Raw genomic sequence first — 13711 nt, 5'->3', positions numbered from 1 at the left:
TTTTGCAGTAATTAAAGTTTTTTTTTAAATTACTAAGAAATAGATTCCAGTTAAAGATTGTTCAGATAATCACAGAGATAAATTCCAACATAATTATTGATACAAGTATACACGAAGATACATTGATAACTAAAAAGCATTAGCGGAAAAGATTCAAACATAGATGTGAAAGTTAGGTAGTGTCACCTGGCATATCCAGTGAGAAACAAATGGCTTGAAGCTCATAGTCAAAGAATGCTAACTGTCGAGGTAATTACAAAATCTTACATATAACTAACTTTATGAATGTTACCAATCTTATAGCAGTTAGTTAGAACCAGCTGTCTGTTGTATATTTTATATGTAATTAGGACAGTGGAAAAATATAAAAGGAGAAACAGAATTTGATGGAGATATGGAAGGAATATAATGGGCAACAGGATTCAAGCTGTCCTTCGATATAAGCAAGTTCTGGGAAGCAAGTCGAAGAAGTACAGCCAGTAACTGTGGAATGTGAATTAATAGTATGCATTGGAAGATCTCTAAGGCCTGGAGATGACAATGTCTGTTAAACATCATGAGATCATGGGAATCTAGGTCTGTTCACAGGAGTATCCATCGTTGATTACGTGTTTCACAGGATTAGATGTATAGAATAACAAAAAGGGCATAGTAACTACATTGAACGTAGTTATTGTAACTCAAATTGTATAAAAATATTGTATTTCACTGTAAACACTTGAGTGTCATTGATCTCTCTCCCGACCTGATTTAAAGACTAAGAGAACAATTGGTTCTCACAGCAAGGCCAAATTTGTGGGGAATCTTTGTCCTTCCCCCAGCATGAACCAGTGATTGCTTCATAAGAATAAAGACTGCCACATGCTCGAATCTAACCCATCTCCCAAGTCTTTAGTCCCTGGTTGGTGGGGGTGGTTTTGCTCCTACAAATTGGTGAGCCAGCCAGGAGCCTCTATTTGAAGTCAGCATACCTTGGGCCATGATTTGGGTGAGTATGTTCATTCACCCCACGTTTAGGTAAGTACAGCATTCGCTCTGTGAGAGCTTCTATAAGTCAGGACATAAAAAAATATTTTTTAATTGACCAACAGGAACTACGGGTGTGGTAACAAAGGCCTGTACTAACAGGAGAGTGCAGGCGAGACAAAGGATTGTCTCAACAAAAGCCCATGGGGATGAATAGGTACCAGCATTAAGTCAGCACACAAGGAAAAAGGACTGGGCAGGTCTCATAAATAAGTGCCAATAGAGACAACAGGCTGTCTCATACATAGGTCTGTGCTAACTACAGTAATAAGCACAGGAGAAGTGAGAAGCGACGTCTTGCCTCAAACAAAGGACCATGCTAACGAATAAGCGGAGGGACAAAGGATTGTCTCAAAAAAAAAAGCAACAAAAAAACTCCAGAAGAATGTGAGGAAAGGACTGGGAAAAAACCCAATGGGGTCCAGACCTATCCATTCTGTAGACTGTGTTTGAGAAAAATAAAGCCTTAATTAGGGACATGAAAAGACACAGAAAGGGTTAATCATCCTTGCAGTTCTGTTTAAACAGAACACCAAAAAGGCACAGAAACAAGCTAAAATAGCTAGAGTTCATAAGTGAGAAAAAGAGAATGGAATATTGGTTCTCCATGCTAGTTTGCTAAAAGTTGTAGAAGTATTAACTTTTTGTTGTCTGGTTTTAATGCACTTTTGTTGGTTGCTACATGTCATCTTGAACAATTTATGTGTTTTTGTTCCCTGGACCTCGAGATCTGTGCCTACTTTGAAGTTAGTTTGCATTTTGGGAATCTAAGGTAATTTAAAAATGTGGTGTGCCTCTGTAAGTGGGAAACTTAATGTAATGTTCTTTTAAAAAGCTATCAATGCTTGTGCAGAGCATAAATTTGCGACAAAATGTTGACAAAAATTTGGTTTATGAAAGCTTGGTAAAAATTTACTTTTTGGAATTGGCTCAGTGTAGTGTTTGGACTGAGGAAATTCCAGAAATTACCATTTTTGGAATTTCATTTTCTGGAAATAGTTAACTTCCAAATACTGTTTTGATATATGAGTGAATCATTACATTTGCACATTGCAAATGTACTTTGGTGTGAAAGTATACAAGTAATCGGGAATTTGGAATTTTGGAAATGCAATTATGTTTCAACAAAATTTTGATGGTATGTTCTAAAATCTAAGAAAACCAATAGAGAAATTAGGAAGGGCAAATTTAACAAAGGAAGTGTTTTTTTTGTTAAAGTATAACTTTTTTTGCAGGAGGTGGAGAGTCTGATGATGTAACTATGTGCAAGAGTTTACACTCCACCCCCTTTTTTGAATCAGTAGTAGTGTAGTAGTTCAATACTAATTAACCAGTACTGTTTGATGAGGAAGGATGATAGTTGTTTATTTTTCAGTATTAGAGAAGTACTGTGGAAACATTAGAAATATTGGGTATTAGAAATTCCAATGTATAAAAATTGTTAGTGACTTTGAGAGAATAAGCAGAATTTCACATTTGGACAAATTTACATAGAGATATCAAATATCTAGAGTTATCAAGTAACTTTAAAAAAGGGACATCTCAGAGAAAGAACAAAGCATGTTTTTTTCTGAATTAAACAGAAATGTTTGACTTCTGTTTTAAAATATTATAAGATTAAGATCCATGGGCTGCAAATCTTCTCAGATGGCTAGAGTTAGATAGGTGATAATAGTTAAATTGCAAAATTGGATGTAATTAAGGATGAAGAGCACTGACAGAAGAAAAACATATTAGAGAATGGGTCTCAGACACCTCGTTGACAAAAGGGTTAATAGTTTGGAAGAGCACAAAAACATGGTTTAAACGATAAGACACTGACACCTCATCCATTGAGAAACTGATTTTAAAACAATGAAAGTAGTATTAGTGAAAGGGGCGGGAAACATATTCTGAAGGTAAAGCCTGATGAACATGAGAGCTGTACTGTTTCATAACATGAAACTGCAACTAAGTTGGGTGCTTACATATGAAAGCAGTGCCACTCTGTGGTACACTTGTTAACAAAATTAGCAGATTAAAGAAGTATTCTCAAAATGGATACAGATGAGACAGCTGGAGAAATTCTGAGTCCATGTATAATGTTATTTTGCTGTTACTGGGAGAGCTGGTCTGTTGGTAGGGAACTGGAGGGTAAAATAAAATAAATTAAGGAACCTGAATCTGGAGTGTACTGAAATTTCAAGCAAATTATGTAAATATATTAACTAAAAAAGATTTAGACAATATTTTTGTCACCTTACTCAGGTGACCTTATCGGAAATGAAAAAAATGTTACTGTTAGAGGGATAAGACAAGTTTTAGGACTGTTGAACTATTGTAGGAACTTTGTAGAAAATTACAGCAAACTAGCAAGAACTCAGCAAGGTTGGGGGATGGGGATGTGCTAGCTCAGAGAAAATTGAATGAGGACCTGAGCAAAAGATGGCCTTTGTCAAAATCAAAAACTGGCCTCTGCACCAGCACTAGGACTTCCTGACCTGAAAAAGCCCTTTCACCTCTTTTGCAGTGCTGGAAAGGGCAATCGGTCTGGAGTATTGCTACCGAGACCAGCTCCGGCCTGTGGGATACTACTTAGGTAAAATAGATCTAGTCATGGTGGGACAACACTTGAGTGTTTGAGTCATCTAAGGTGCTACAACATCCTCCCCCTTGACACAGCGAGGGAAGATGATATTACACTCCTCACATAGTATAATCCAGCTATTGGAAGCTGGCAAGTTGAGAAGTGTTACGGACAGTTGGCGAGCCAAATGGGAAGCTGCACCCTCGCCAGGAGACAAGCACGTGGAAGGGGTTAAAGTTAATAGATGTGAATCAAGAAGGATAGAAACATAAATGTATTCCCCTCATGGAGCAGGAAGAAGAGAGACAGGGTTGAGTTAAGAGAGAGCAAATGGAGGGGCCAAATATAAAATCCATGTTTGTAGATGGGGCGCAGAAGCACTATAACGCTGAGGCCCAGTTCCTGCACTTCCACTGCATCTGCTCCCATTCTACTCCAGAACATACCAGATGGCCTCCTACTTCAAGGTCCACAATTTCTCCTCCCACATGGACAACAATGCCCTTCAGCGTATCTCCTCCACTTCCCACACCCCCACACTTGAATCCCAACCATAACAAGATTAGAACCCCCTGGTCCTCACCTTCCACCCCACCAATCCCCAGATACAACACATCATCCTCTGCCATTTCCATCTCCTATAAACAGACCCCACTCCCAGAGATATATTTCTCTCCGCACCACTATCAGCATTCCGCAGAGACTATTCCCTCTGTGATGCCCTCATTAGGTCCACGCCCCCACCACCAACTCACCCTCTACTCCTGCCACCGTTACAGATCTAAAACCTGCACCCACACCCTTGTCTCCATCCAAGGTCGCAAAGGATCCTTTCACATCCAGCGGAGATTTTCCTGCACATCCAAAGACCTCTGATAAAGGGCTTTTGCCCGAAACATCAATTTTCCTGCTCCTCGAATGCTGTCTGACCTGCTGTGCTTTTCCAACACCACTCTAATCTAGACTCTGATCTCCAGCATCTGCAGTCCTCACTTTTGCCTACCTCATCTACTTTGTCCATTGCTCTTGATGTGGTCTCCTCTACAGAGGGGAGAAAGGACGTCAAATTGTGGAATGCTCCAGAGAACATTTCCAGGACATGCACCAAATAATCCCACCACTCTGTGGCCAACTACTTCAACTCACCCTCCCACTCCACCAAGGACATGAAAGTCCTGGGCCTCCTCCACTGCCAAATTCTAGCTAGCTGACACCTGGAGGTAGAACGCTTCATCTTCTACTTAGGGACCCTCGAACCACATGGCATCAATGTTGATTTAGCAGTTTCCTCATCTCTCCTCCCCTATCTTATCCGAGATCCAACCCTCCAACTTGGTACTGCCCTCTTGAACTTCTTCCACCTGTCCATCTTCCTTCCTATCCTCCCCACCCTCTGCTCTGACCAATTACCATCACCCACCTATCACCTTCCTAGCTACATACCCCTCAGCCCCACCCCCGTCCCATTTATCTCTCAGCCCCCTTGGGCAACCAGCCCCCTCCGCCCACATTCCTGATGAAGGAATTATGCCTGAAATGTCGACTCTCCTGCTCCTCAGATGCTGCCTAACCTGCTGTATTTTTCCAATGCCACACTTTTTGACATTAACACAGACAGTAGTCGGTGTAGTCTGTGACTACATGATGGGATGAACAAGACGAGGTTATGTTACCTCAGGTGGAAGTGTAATTCAGCATGAGACCCTAGTCAAGGATTTATTGGCCACGGGAGGCAGCAGTATTTAAGCACAGAGAAAGATTCAGACACCAGAGCAGAGAGGGAATGACTACATAGACAGTGCAGCAAAAGCAACGTTAGAACAAGAAGTGACAACGATAGCAGCTGTGAGAGAGCAACAAGCCAGCTCAGAGGATAAAGCAGAATGGATTAAAGATGGAGCAGCATTAGGAGCAGATGATATTTGGAGTAAGGTGGTCACTCCCATATTATGTCAACAGATCCTGTGCAATGTTTACCATGGATGAGTACATATAGGGAGGGACAAAATGACACAGGTAATACCTATTTGCTCGTGGTGGAAAGGAATGTGAAGAGACAAAACTAAATTTTGCCTGAGATGCACTGCATGTGCACAGACAGAACCAGGACAGGGAATTAAAATCAAAATGAGCCATCAGTCCCGTCCACAGGGACCATGGGAACACATCCAAGTGGACTTTATGGGACCACTCCCACAAACTCAGAATAAGAAATTCTGTCAACCAGTTTAGCAGATAAATAAAAGCTTTCCCACAAAGATCTGTACTGCAACCTTGGTGACAAAAATATTGGCAGCTGAAATAATATCCATGTTTGGGGTTGGGGTAGGGGAGTGTTGGGGGGGGGGGGGGGGGGGGGAAAAGAGGTGGGTGGGAGGGAGGTTACCATACAACTAGGCTCAGATCAAGGGAGAGTCAAGATTAGAGTGGTGCTTGAAAAGCACAGCAGGTCAGGCAGCACCTGAGGAGCAGGAAAATCGACATTTTGGGCAAAGGCCTTTCATCAGGAATGAGGCAGGAAGTCTCCAGATGGAGAGATAAATGGGAGGGGTGTGGAGCTGGGGAGAAGGTAGCTAAGAATGCAATAGGTGGATGGAAGTGGGGATGAAGGTGATAGGTCAGAGAGGAACGTGGAGTAGATAGGTGGGAAGGAAGATTGGCAGGTAGGACAGGTCATGAGCATGGTGCTGAGCTTGCAGGTTGGAACTGGGTTAAGGTAGGGGGAGGGGAAATTAGGAAGCTGAAGTCCACATTGATGCCCTGAGGTTGAAGTGTTCTGAGGCAGAAGCTGAGGCGTTCTTCCTCCAGGCGTCGGGTGGTGAGTGAGTGGCGGTCGAGGAGGCTCAGGACCTGAATGTCCTCGGCAGAGTGAGAAGGGGGAGTTGAAATGTTGGGCCACAGGGCGGTGGGGTTGATTGGTGTGGGTGTCCGGGAGACATTCCCTAAAGTGCTTTGCGAGAAGGCATCCAGTATCCCCAATGTAAAGGAGACTGCACCGGGAGCAACGGATAGAATAAATGACATTTATGGATGTGCAGGTGAAACTGTGATGGATGTGGAAGGCTCCTCTGGGGCCTTGGATGAAGGGGAGTGGGGAGATGTGGACGTAGGTTTTGCAATTCCTGCGGTGGCAGGGGAAGGTGCCAGGTGGGGACGGTGGGTTGTTGGGGGGCATGGACATGATCAGGTAGTCACGAAGGGAACAGTCTTTGCGAAAAGCGAATAGCGGTGGGGAGGGAAATATATCCCTGGTGGTGGGGTCCATTTGTAGGTGGTGGAAATGTCAGCGGATGATGCGGTTTATGCAGAGGTTGGTGGTGTGGAAGGTGAGGACCGAGGGGTTCTGTCCTTGTTGCGGTTGGAGGGGTGGGGCTTGAGGGCGGAGGTGCAGGACGTGGATGAGATGCATTGGAGGGCATCTTCATCCACATGGGAAGGGAAATTATGGCCTTTAAAGAAGGAGGCCATCTGTAGTGGAACTGGTCCTCCTGGGAGCACATACAGCAGAGGCGGAGGAATTAGGAATACGGGATAGCATTTTTGCAGCAAGAGGTGTAATCCAGGTAGCTGTGGGAGTCGATGAGTTTGTGAAAAATGTCAATGTTGAGTCAGTCGTCAGTGATGGAGATGGAGAGATCCAGGAAGGGAAGGGAGGTGTCAAGGATTAAGGTTGGGGTGGAATGTGTTGGTGAAGTTGATGAACTGTTCAACATCTTCGCGGGTGGTGCCGATGCAGTCATCAATGTAGCGGAGGAAGAGGTGGGGAGTGGTGCTGCTGTAACAATGGAAAATGGACTGTTCTACGTAGCTAACAAAGCGACAGGCATAGTTGGGGCCCATGCTGGTGCCCATGGCTACCCCTTTTGTCTGGAGGAAGTTGGAGGATTGAAAGGAGAAATTGTTAAGGGTGAGGACCAGTTCAGCCAAACAAATGAGTGTGTCAGTGGAAGGGTACTGGTGGGGACATTGGGAGAGGAAGAAATGGAGGGCTTGGAGGCCCTGATCATGGTGGATGGAGGTGTAGAGGGATTGGATGTCCATGGTGAAGATGAGGCATTGAGGGCTGGGGAAACGGTAGTCTTGGAGGAGCTGGAGGGCATGGGTGGTGTCTCGAATGTATGTGGGGAGTTCTTGGACTGGGGTGATAGGACAGTATCGAGATAAGTGGAGATGGGTTCAGTGGGGCAGGAGCAGGCTGAGACAATGGGTCGGCCAGGGTAGTCAGGCTTGTGGATCTTGGGAAGGAAGTAGAATCAGGCGAAGCGGGGTTTCCAAATTATTACATCAGACCAAGGGACCCACTTCACAGGCAAGTAGTTGAAGGAAGCATGTAAACTCTTGGGAATAACATAAAAGATCATATCCCCTGCTAACAAAAGAGCTCAGGTATGAATAGAATGCTGAAAAATGCTCAGACCAAGGCAAAGGTAGGAGAAGGAGTTAAATGCACCTTTTCCCTACAAGCCATTCTGATGGTACAAAGGGCAATGCTTTCGAGGGTCACTGGACCAAATCTCTTTGAGCTCATTACGAGATGAGCAATGACACTCCCCAGAACCTAATTATAGGGGAAGCAGAACTCACTAACAGCGAGGGACAAGTAGGGCATCACAGTAGCTCAGTGGTTAGCACTGCTGCCTCACAGCAACAAGATCTGGTTTGATTCCAGCCTCAGGTGACTGCATGGAGTTGGCACATTCTCCCCGTGTCTGCATGTGTTTCTTTCCACCGTCCAAAGATGTGCAGGTTAGGTGAATTGGCCATGCAAAATTGCCCATAGTGTTCAAGGATGCATAATTAGGTGCATTAGTCAGGGATAAATGGAGATTGGTAGGGGAATGGGTTTGGGTAGGATATTCTTCTGAGGGTTGGTATGAGCTTGTTGGGCCGAAGGGCCTGTTTCCACATCATAAAGATTCTTATCTTCAGGTCTAGGATTACGTAAAATCCCTCTGTGAACATTTACACATACTTCATGGGCAGGCACAAGACCAGTAGCTTCTCAATGACTGAGAGTTTGAGGAATGCCTAGGACAAACAAAAATGCAAGCCCCAGGATCAAAGGGTTTGGTGAAAACAATGCCAAGCAAGGGACCCCCGAAGGGACAGACATCATGAGGTAATATTATCAGGTAACAGGAGTGCACTTAATTATGAAAATAATCCTACCTAGCTAAGAGTATATAGAAACTAATAACATTCCATCCTGCTCGTCTAGTATGTTCCCTCTCTCTCATCTCTCCCTTTTGCAGGTTTTAAGGGCCCTCACCAATTGATCACTGACAGGCACTTGGAACAGGATCCTCAACCCCTGGATGGCAGGTGGAAATGATTAAAGTCATTTGTTAGGGCAGCACGGTGGCTCAGTGGTTAGCACTGCTGCCTCACAGCAGCAGGGTCCCAGGTTCGATTCCAGCCTCCAGTGACTGTCTGTGTGGAGTTTGCACATTCTCCCAGTGTCTGTGTGGCTTTCCACCCACAGTCACAAAGATGTGCAGGTCAGGTGAATTGGCCATGCTAAATTGTCCATGGTGTTAGATGCATTAGTCAGAGGGAAATGGATCTGGGTGGGTTACTCTTCGGATGGTCGGGCCAAAGGGCCTGTTTCCACACTAGGTAATCTAAATACATGTGACGCAGTTGGGCAAGGTTGATTGTAATTAAGAATATTACTGATATTAGCATAAGCATGAAGATGCTAATCCTCTGTAGGCTCCTCTCAATTTTGATTTTATTAGAGACTAACAGAAACATGGCGAGACAGGAACTTAATGTTATCATACTTTTGTATAGATTATTTGCTTATACCAAACATATTAATGTCTCCCACTGCTGAAATTGTTCACACATCCCAACACATCCTAAGGGCGGCTCAACCCCTTTAATGTGTTGGAACTAGTTGAATGGATATTGAGACAGAATAGTAGTACAGGACATGGTTTCGGGGAAGGATATAAATGCCCAAATGGGGCAGGAAAATATAGCATCCATACCATCCACTACTGGGTCCAGTAGAAGTCAGCAGGACCTGACTGCCTTTGTTGGCTGGTACTAATCCTCACAATAGCCCCCTTTGTCACACGGACTAGCACTTCAGAAATAGGGAAGCCCAATGGTGTGAGTTGTGAGAAAAAAATGGATCCTAGAGGGCTAGAAGTGGGAATTAGTAACTGCACTCAGACATACATCATCACCCCAGCTTGTCATCAATTCACAATGATACCTGGTTGACCTTCAGGAAGCGCACAAGTGAGGGAATGTTCCAACAACACTAGTACCCTGAAATCGTTATATATATCCCCAACAATTTGGAGGAAATTACCGATTTAGCTGATCACATCTTAAAAGAAATGAACAAACTTAAACAACACCCATCTTCAACCCTATGGAGTTGGGTAGCAGGGTGGCTGGGACCCTGGGGAATGCTTATTGTCCCGATAACAGTAATTTTGATGGTATTAGTTATGTCTGTATTTTCCTGTTTATGGCTTCCTCAAGTAATTCGTTACAATAATGAAGAAAATGACTGCGGAAGAGCCACAGACTAAGAAGGTAGCCCTGCTACGTACCACCAAAACAACAGACTTCTAGTGGAATGACTAAAGAAAATGACCAGCTCACTATATGGCGGGAATAGGCTCGTAGATGCAACATTGCCGAAAGGAGACTACTCATGGATTTTGCTTTGGACTTTTCGTTAATAATGTCCCTATGGCCATAATCTGACCTAGGGTCAAAGGGTTGGGGGGGGGGGGGGGAAATCTGTTGGAGCTGCCCATATTTGATATAAAATAGCTGACACACTGATTAAAACACAATTAAAAGCCTGCTGCAGTATTTAAGTGAAACAATGGTATCTTTGAGAAGGGGTTATTCCAAGGCAAAAGGGAGCATTGCATGAACAACAGCTGAAAGGAGTGTTGGTAGAGACAAGCTTGATCAGAAATGTTCCAAGATCGACTGTCTGAAGATTTGTTACAAACATTAAAGGAGGAGGTAAACCTCTACCAACCAACACAGATGAACTAGTGACTGTGGCTTGTAAACATCTGAAGGATTAAAGAAGTTCATTAAACTACAACAAGTAATTGTTTCCAGTCTCATTAATGAAAATATGTTGTCCCATTAGATGAAAAAAATCAGTCAGAATAAGGCCAATAAACCTCAATCCATAAGACTGTCAGCCTAACTCATCATACAGCTATAAAAACAGCTGAAGTTATTTTGCAGTAATTAGAGCTTTTTTTAAAATTACTAAGAAATAGATTTTAGTTAAAGATTGTTCAGATAATCTCAGAGATAAATTGCAACATAATTATAGACACAAGTAAACAAGAAGATACATTGATAACTAAAAAGCATTGGGAAAAGATTTAAACATAGATGTGAAAGTTAGGTAGTCTCACCTGGCATATCCCATGAGAAACAAATGGCTTGAAGCTCATAGTTAAAGAGTGCTAACAGTCGAGGTAATTACAAAACCTCACGTATAACTAATTTTACAATAGAAATGAATGTTACCAATCTAATAGCAATTAGTTAGAACCAGTTGTCTGTTGTACATTTTATACGTAATTAGGGCAGTGGTAAAATATAAAAGGAGAAACAGAATTTGATAGAGATATGAAAGGAATATAATGGGCAAAAGGATTCAAGCTATCCTTAGATATAAGCAAGTTCTGGGACATGTTCGAAGAAGTACAGCCAGTAACTTTGGAATGTGAGTTAATAGGATGCATAGGAAGATCCCTAGGCCTGAAGATCACAATGTGTGTTAAACATCATGAGATCGTGGGAACACAGATCTGTCCACATGAGTGTCCATCATTGATTACGTGTTTCACAGGATTGGATATATAGAATAAGGGAAAAGGCACAGTGACCACGTGTGATTGTTGTAACACAAAATGTATAAAACTGTTGTATTTAATTGTAAGCACTACAGTGTCATTAGCTAATATCGAAAGAGAGATCAAAGATTAAAAGAACAACTGGGTTCTCACATCGAGGTCAGATTTGGGAGAGATCTTTGGCCTTATCCCTGCATGAACTGGTGACTGCTTCAATAAGAGTAAACACTGCCACGTGCCTGAATCCTGCTCGCCTCCTGAGTCTTTGTTCCCGGTCAGGATGAGGGGTTTCACTCCTACAGATTAGTGAGAGCCAAGAGCCTCTCCTTGAAGTCAGCATATCTTGGGCCACAATTTGGGTATGTTTATTTACCACACTTTTAGGTAATCATTAGAATTTGTTGTTTCAGGCCTTCAGTAAGTTGGGTACAAAAAAAAATCCTGCCTGCCTCCTTGGTCAGAGGGGTGGTGTGGGGGGTGAGGGAAAGAGTTGTTGGCATGGTTTTGCTTCTACACCAAGGATTCATCAGTCCCAAACATTTCAAAATTACTAACCTACCTGCCATTTCGCACTGTATCAAATACTTTCTGAAAGTCCACACATAAAATATAACAGTAGTCCACAGCACTACTCCCATCCATCGTCTGTGACATCTTATCAAAGGACTCAATTATATTTGTCAGACATGACTTGCTCTTGACTGTCCAGTATTTTTTTTTAAGTGTACATTTACCTAACCCAATCTTATGGCCTCCATCACTTTAACCTCAGTGATGTCAAACTAACAGGACTATAGTTTCCTGGATTACATTTTGTCCTTTAAACAAGGTTGTAACATTTGCAATCCTCCAGTTCTCCTGCAACTAATCCGTTGTTCAGGCCTGGAAAATGTCTGTCACTAGCTTCGCAATTTGCTCCATTAAGTATCTCAGCAAACTAGGATGCGTCTCATCCGGTCTTACCGACATCGCTATTGGGAGTGCTGCAAGCCTTTTTAGCACCACGTTTTTACCTATCACTATTCTGTTCAGTTGCTCAACACCCATAATTTCAACTCGGCCATTATCATCTTATAATTTGGTCAAACAACATATTCGTTTAGTACTTTTGCCACGTCCTTTGCTTCATTGAGCAACTTACCTTACTTGCTCCTTATAAGCCCCACTCTATCCTTCACTAATCTTTTACTATTAATATGTTTGAAGAACATTTTATCATTTGTTTTAGTGGAGCCTGACATCCTTTCCTCATGCTTCCTTTTAGGAGATAGCGAGGACTGCAGATGCTGGAGATTCATTCCTGAAGAAGGGCTATGCCCGAAACGTCGATTCTCCTGCTCCTTGAATGCTGCCTGACCTTCTGCGCTTTTCCAGCAACACATTTTACAGCTCATGCTTCCTCTTAGCCTTCCTTATTTCAGCCCTAGCTTCTCGCCTATGTTTAAGTACTATTATTCTAGTATTCATTATATGCCTTCTTCTTCCTCATTAATAATGAAATATTACAGAGGATTGGTTACAGACACCTACAGGATCTTGTAACAGAGAGATAACTGAGAATGACAAGACATTGATTTCATCTCCCAGATGTATGGAATGGCATGTCAGGATGGCAGCAGAACAAACACCAGTAGTTTGACAAGCTAAAGAATGCTTGGCAAGGTATATTTAAGGAGAACCTTCACAATTATGAAACCACTTTGGATGAAGCAAAAGAGGTTGCAATGGATTCGGGATTGCTGGTGATGTCTGGCTGCCCATTGTCCCGTATGGATGGGAAGAAGCTATATTTAAGAGTAAAATCTTTTGATTTTTTTGTTGAAGTGTGCTGGTGGGCACAAAACACTGGATTGTCACCCCATGCAATTGGTAGTGCAAGGGGATCTAGCACCCATCTGTCATCTGGTGGATTTTTGCTGAATCAAATCTTTAGACAATAATGTCCTGCCTTGACTGAAAATGCAAGGCCAACAGACACCTGCTGCTTCAGAGGTTGAGGCTAGGGGGTGGAATAGCAACTCAAGTTCAGGAACAGTTGGCAAAATAAGTTACTTCTGTGAGGCATCTCAGGGTTGGTCATGGGGAAACAGGGTTTAAGGCAAGGACAGGGAAGTGGCTTTCAGCTTCCCTCATTTGCATTCCCTAATACCCATGATTGGTACTGACCAAGGCAAAGGCTAAATGCTCATCTGCCCCCAAACATGGCAGGTAAGTTACCCCATTTTACCAAACAGCTGTCAGTGTTCTCTCCTTTTGGAAATACAGTCAC

This window comes from Chiloscyllium plagiosum, unplaced genomic scaffold (assembly GCF_037043375.1).
Source record: "Chiloscyllium plagiosum isolate Xiang-an unplaced genomic scaffold, Cpla_swu_hap1 HiC_scaffold_6, whole genome shotgun sequence".
Taxonomy (NCBI): domain Eukaryota; kingdom Metazoa; phylum Chordata; class Chondrichthyes; order Orectolobiformes; family Hemiscylliidae; genus Chiloscyllium; species Chiloscyllium plagiosum.
Note: the sequence above shows the minus strand (reverse complement) of the source record.